The sequence below is a fragment of the Magallana gigas genome, chromosome 1 (assembly GCF_963853765.1).
Source record: "Magallana gigas chromosome 1, xbMagGiga1.1, whole genome shotgun sequence".
NCBI lineage: Eukaryota > Metazoa > Mollusca > Bivalvia > Ostreida > Ostreidae > Magallana > Magallana gigas.
In genome coordinates, this window is record NC_088853.1 from 62361946 (window position 1) to 62368316 (window position 6371).

Here is a 6371-nt window from a genome sequence, read left to right on the forward strand (position 1 = left end):
ACTGTCAACATTGTCAACAAGTGTACAGACGTCTGTGGTTCACACATTGAGGGACAATCTTGTGCTAAAATCCTACCCATAAATGTGACTCATATAGGCTCTCCCTCGACAAGCCTCAAGGCTTGTATGATACTTGATGAACAGAGCAACAGAACGTTGGTCCGAAGTGAGTTTCTAGACTATTTCGACATACTCTCAACCCCAAAAGAGTACACATTATCAAACTGCTCTGGAAGGTCCCTGATGTCAAGAAGAAAGCTTATGGTTTTGTTATCCAATCATTGAATAGAAAGAGTAAGATTCCTTTACCCGAAGTCATAAAGTGTCAGGACATTCCCAACAACCGGAATGAGATACCGACTCCTGATATCGTCAAGCATCATCCACATCTACGCAGAGTAATGAGGGTCCACTAGACTGCAAAGCTGAAATACTTCTTCTAGTCAGACGAGATGCTATAGATGCACATCATGTCCTGGAACAAATTCTTGGACCACCAAACTATCCTTTTGCCAAAAGACAGACATTAGGATGGGCGATCAATATGGGTATGTGCATTAGAAAGAATCACTCTCCAGATAAAGTAAACTTCTGTAAAACTTACGTATCGACAGATGGGCGTGCTACAGTTTTACATCCTTGTCCAAGTAAGATTAAGGTGTCCGACACTTTAAAGGACTCTGAGGATGCTAAGTAGTTAAACGCCTTTTAATCTGAAGATAGTTTAGCGTCAAATATCTTTGATCGCACGAAGGACGATGATACTGTAGGGCTGTCTATTGAGGATAGAGAGTTCATAGCACTGATGGAGAAAGAGCTGCACACAGACAATGATGGTCATTGGTGTTCACCATTACCATTTCCTTCTCCGTGGAAATTCTTACCAAATAACAGAAATACGGTTGTTCAACGCACTAGATCCTTGGAAAGAAGTTTTAAAGGAGATCCAGTGAAACGTGAACATTTCTTTGCATTTATGCAAGAAGTTCTGGACAATAACCACGCAGAAGTTGCACCTCATCTTACCCAGGATGGGGAGTGCTGGTACTTACCTGTCTTTGGCATCTACCATCCAAAGAAACCGGGTCAGATTGGATGCGTATTTGATTCATCAGCAACCTATGAATGAGTCTCCTTGAACAGCGTACTACTCTCCAGCCCTCAACTTATCAACAGCTTTTTAGGTGTTTTGGTACGCTTTAGGAAAGAAAGGATAGGAATTATGGAAGGCATACAGAAAATGTTCTATTCTTTCACCGTCAGAGAGGACCATCGAAACCATTTGAGATTCCTTTGGTACAGAGATAACAATTTTGAGGAGGACCTCATCGAATACCGCATGCGGATTCACGTGTTTTGGAACAAAACATCCCCATCCATTGCAAACTATGCACTTCATAAAACTGCAGAAGTGGCATCATCTTCATATGGAGAGGACGTAAGGAACTTTGTTCATAGGTTCATCTTGTAAAAAATCACTTGCGGGTACTGTACTACATATCAGAAACAGAAGTGGGAAAATAAATCAGTATAGAAATGAAACTTAGGTCAAAACGGTTGAATTGTATGAGGAGGTGACAACCCTGATTATTTGTACAGTGCAGAAAGACATGTATGCTTATGAGATTTCTCATTTAGAACAAGGCCGAATCATAGCAGGGACCACTATTGGCTCATTGGACCTATATCTGGATGACAAGAACGTTTTACGTGTTGGTGGAAGACTTAGGAACTCCAGTATTGAGGTAACACAGAAATATCCAATTCTTATTCCTGGGAATCATCATATCGCCAAACTTCTCATTAGTTACTATCACGAACAGGTCCACCACCAAGGGCGTCATTTCATAGCTGGAGGTGTTTGACAGGATGGTTATTGGATAACTGGAGCGAAGACACTCATATCATCTCTAATATTTAGATGTGTGCAGTGCCGCAAACTGAGGGGACCTCTCGAGCATAAAAAAATGTCTGACTAGCCAAAGGGCAGATTGCAACGTGGTCCACCGTTTACAAATGTCTGGTTTGATGTGTTTGGCTCCTTGACCATTTTCACACGAAGAACTAGAAGGAGGGAGTGCCCAGTCAAAGAGATAGGCAGTGCTGTTCTCCTGTCTCACCACGCGGGCAGTCCACATTGAGTTGATAGCGGAAATGTCATCTTCAGAATTCATAAATGCACTGCGCAGACTCATATTAATCAGAGGCGAAGTCAAACTGTATAGGTCTGATCGTGGAAACAATTTTGTAGGAGCCACAGAGAACATTGGAATCCAGGCCATAAATGTTGAAGACCGACAAATGAAGGAATATCTCCGCAAGACAGGAAGTACATGGATTTTAACTCCCCTTGTTCCTCCCACATGGTAACCTATGTTCGGCTCCGCAAGAGGAATACTGGACTCTTTGCTCTCCAAAATACATGAAGGAAATCTTACTCATGATGTGCTTGCAACCTTCATGGCTAAAGTATCGGCTATTATTAACAACGGACCATTGGTGTCAGATTCAACAGATGCTGCAACGCCTTTTATTCTGACTCCAGCAACTTTACTCACACAGAAGACACCGAACGCATGCGTTGCAAGGAATCTAGGAGAGTTTACAGATAAAGATTTCTACAAGTCCAGGTGGAGACGTTTACAAGCCGCTCTCTGAATGATTTTGGACCAGATGGAAGGGAGAATACATGTCTACCCTGCAGAACATATGGAAGTGGACGGACGCTCGCCCAAATTTGAACCAATTTGAAAGGAGACGTGGTGCTGCTCAGAGACAAATCCATGCACAGAAATCAGTGGCCGTTAGCGGTGAACGAAAAAGTCCTTCCAAGCTCAGAAGAAGTTGTCCAGTTATTATACATGTACGCCCGGTGAGGAATGGTAGAACCGTTACTTACACCCGTCCAGTAAATGAGTTGATTTTACTTGTCAACATGCCTTAATGAACTCTTATTATGAATACCTTAGTGATTGATACATTGTTATTTTAGTGACATCTGTTTGATATCAAGCGGGGAGTGTGTCGCCTCAGTTATGTTTTTTATTCGTATGAGAAAGAATTGTTTTGGTACGAGTTAATTTTCGGATAGATGACGTCATTCAAGTTTGAGTGTGTTATTTGTTATCTTTGGATGATTATCTGGAGAAATAACAATGTAAGTACGTGTGCACATGCCAGTACAGTCTATATAAAAGTTGGCAAGGTTTTAACGAGAACCGGATAAATAACTTTTTAATAAGGAAAAACATAGGATTCAATCAGCGGTTTTGCTTAAACTGAGATGTTTTGCTTTCACTTGGTATGTTTATTTTATTTTTGAAACCGCGGGGTATTGTTGTTCTATCTCATTTTATTAGCTCACCTGAGCTGAAAGCTCAAGTGAGCTATTCTGATCACATTTTGTCCATCGTCCGTCTGTCTGTCCGTCTGTAAACTTTTTACATTTTGAACTTATTCTCTAAAATCGCTTATCCAATTTCAATCAAATTTGGCACAAAGCATCCTTATGGGAGGGCGAATATAAATTGCAGAAATAAAAGTCCGATCTGTATTCAAAGCGGAGAAAACCTTGAAACTGTAGAAAAAGGGGGTGCATTTTTAAAAATCTTCTTCTCAAGAACTACCGAGTCCAATTCTACGTAGTTTAGCAAAAATTATCCTTATGGGACGGAAAATATACATTGCAAAAATTTAGAGCTAATTCTGTTTCAAATCTGAGTTATTACGAAAATAATAATAAAGGAAAGGCGTGTTTCAATCAGTTTAATAGCTTCGGGTTTGGCATACGGTAAAATGGGTAGGCAAGACTTGGCCTGAGCAAAACAAAAGCTTGGCAGGTAATAATCTGCCAATCTCATTAAAATTTCAGGATATTTGATGGACCAGTATATTTGTATTCGCTGTAAATATTGCTGCAAAATAATGCGTATTTGGAATTGACGATTACCGATCTGCCCCGGCTTTAATTTTGCCACGGTCCGGGTTTGCATACCCATTTTACCAAGACTCGTATTCCATACTTCAAAACGAGGTTCTTTGTTTTAAGCAGCCATGACATTATACGAAACAGGGTCGATCTGACTATGATGAATTTGCCTGCTATGCAACAGATCGCGTATGAAGGGAACATGCAAAATATATTGGTGCCGATTTTGTGAAGTAAATTGAGGCTAAATATTTCAATGCGTTGACAGTTTTCACACATGACGTTGGTGTTAGCTTGTTCTGATTTTCGTTTCGTTTTCATTATCTATGCTTTGTAACCTGGGAACTATCGTCTGTATTTCGTGATTTTTACGTATCAAATCAAACAGAGACTTCGGTAACTCAGCTATGTTAAGGAAGGTCTAAGAATTCTACCACGTGTGATTTAGAAAAATTTGCATAAGCCCCGCCCCTTATTCATGAAATTTTACGAGATATAGGTATTTCGGTAATTAACAAACATCTACCAAAATGAATATGATTAATTATTAGGTTTGAATGGTTCAAGAAAGGTGTACTGAAATAAAATCATAAACTATTCTTTATATCTCGCGAAATCATGAAATTCCTAAGTCGTCTGATGACGTGTCGAGGTTGACTACGTCACACCGGCGCTTGCAGCTGTGATCCGAGTAAACATGTGGACGTCAGTGATATATCTCGGAATTTAACTCGTTTACAACCAGCTTGGACAGAAATCGGCATAGGATTCAACTGAACAAGGTAGGATTTATCTGTACTTCCCCTAGATATTGTTTTATATTACCTAATATTGTTGGATGGAACGGAAATGAAGTGAAATTCCTCGGCTTCGATTTTGTTTACTTGTTTACATTTGTTTTTCATGTAATATTGTGTTCAAACATCAGTTTGGTGACTCAGTCAGGCAAAGTAATTGTTCTGCGTTTCGCAAGTTTTGATCATAGAGAGCGTTGAGGCTCATTGTAGCTTTTTACTGGTCTCATATCGCGATAATATTAGATCGCATTTCCTCCATGTTCAAAGTACACAATAAAAAGTCCATGGCCAAACACTGTATGTGCTAGCACTACGAAGATTACTGTGAGGATCTGGAATGATTATAGACAAGATTGTAATTTGTTTAAGTAAATCGAAATGTGTTATTTTATTCAGCCTTCTTTTATGAAGATCTAATTAATTTTATTTAAGACAAAATTAAAGTGTGTTCAAACTGAATTTCCACACATTTTAAAAAATAAACATTTGATTATGCCTGTTGTAATATCACTGAAATTGAAACCGCCAATAATATCCCCAATAATAGAGTAATGTTTTATTTTCATGTTATCTTTAACACAATAGCTTATGCTAATTATGACACATTATTCATTTCCAGGGTTACTTAGGCAGTATATGGTCCACTGAAAACACTTCTTGGGATGTTGATAAAAAGTAGGTACTACAAATGTATATAAATATTTCTTTTACTCACTAACTTCAACTTCATGCATAGTTTGTTGTTTTTAATATCATATTGATAATGATACTAATGTAACCTATTATAATAATTTGCATTGATATCTATTGAAATGAAATTTGAAATTGATATATATTCATCATTTCAGGTATTGGTTTTCTTATCAACTGGACTACATCCTAATATCAAAAAGACAGAAGAGAAGAACATATAGTGTGCAAGAAGAATTGTCAATTTCCATAAATTACACATTATGACTGAAAAATACTAAAAATCAGAAAACACTAGTCTTGTTGAACAGTTTGTCACAGAAAAGCAATCTCTATAGTATTTGTAAAGTTGATTATCAAAATAAATTCTTGATAATATTGATATATTGTTTCTTCTTGCCTTCTTTAATTAGTACTAAAATATCAATTATGATTACAAGTAAACCTGATTAAACATTAAAAGAACTTATTCACCAGCATAGTAACATAAATTATTATGAAACATAAATGTGTAAAATACAAACTCAACACTTACACCCCCCCCCCCAATAAAGGCAACTGATGAAGTTATGTTTTTCCAATTTGAACAATTTTATAATGATGATTGGTGTGAACAGAAACAACATTTTAGCATTATTTTAGTGAAATTCACAGCGTTAATTATTTTAAGAATGAAAATTAAAATCATGATCTTAGTCAGTGTTGCGTTTGAATTGCACGCAAAGGACGCTGAAAGTGAAGTGGGTCAGATAAAATGCAGTAGTGCAAGGGCATACACTTGATCAAATATATTGAAAATTTCCATGTCTTACCATTGTATCCCTATTATATCAAAAAGTGCTGGGAGCTGTATGAAGTCGCTACGCATTTCATATAAATAAGCGTTAATTGCGGGAAATCCCAGTAAATTGCTGTTCATACACTGTTTACATTGAATTTAATAATTGTTCTTACTT

The 6371-nt window shown here is 37.6% G+C and overlaps 1 long non-coding RNA gene across 1 annotated transcript; it reads left to right on the forward strand.

The window, feature by feature from the left end:
• The first annotated feature begins 4333 nt into the window (after positions 1-4333).
• Positions 4334-5797, forward strand: LOC117688362 (uncharacterized). Its single transcript, XR_010712318.1, has 3 exons — positions 4334-4710; positions 5345-5400; positions 5574-5797. It is a non-coding gene; the product is annotated as an uncharacterized lncRNA (long non-coding RNA).
• The last annotated feature ends 574 nt before the right edge of the window (positions 5798-6371 follow it).